Genomic DNA, 328 nt, shown 5'->3' with positions numbered 1-328 from the left:
GACTCCCAGCCCCCCACCAGCGTCACCCGCGTCCTGACAGTCGCCGCGACGAGCAACAAGGTGGAGGGGGAGCAGCAGGCAGGTGAGTGCCCCGGCACAGGGGACAAAGCTGCATGAGGAAGACGGATGCAGAGCCAGGCCGTGTCCAGCTGCAGGGAGCCTGTAACGGTGCAGGGATGGGGCGGGGGGCCTGAGGCAGCACCTCTTCTCGGAGCTGGGCTCTGTGCACCCCCTCCATGACCCTGCACAGGGCCCAGCCCCGCTCATCGCACACGTGCCCACCAGGCCAGTGTCTGCTGTCCAGCCCTGGGCTCTGGGTTGGGTATGT

The 328-nt window shown here is 68.0% G+C and overlaps 1 long non-coding RNA gene across 1 annotated transcript in view; it reads left to right on the top strand.

Moving 5' to 3' along the window:
• The first annotated feature begins 6 nt into the window (after window positions 1-6).
• Window positions 7-328, top strand: part of LOC109292552 — a 6,137-nt gene continuing 5,815 nt past the window's right edge. The window contains exon 1 of the long non-coding RNA XR_002096143.1: window positions 7-82. This is a non-coding gene — a long non-coding RNA (uncharacterized LOC109292552). The remainder of the gene's footprint in view (window positions 83-328) is intronic.

Source organism: Gavialis gangeticus, unplaced genomic scaffold, assembly GCF_001723915.1.
Source record: "Gavialis gangeticus isolate Ggan-Ray unplaced genomic scaffold, GavGan_comp1, whole genome shotgun sequence".
Lineage (NCBI taxonomy): Eukaryota > Metazoa > Chordata > Crocodylia > Gavialidae > Gavialis > Gavialis gangeticus.
Note: the sequence above shows the minus strand (reverse complement) of the source record. Positions and strands in the feature narration are given on the sequence as shown.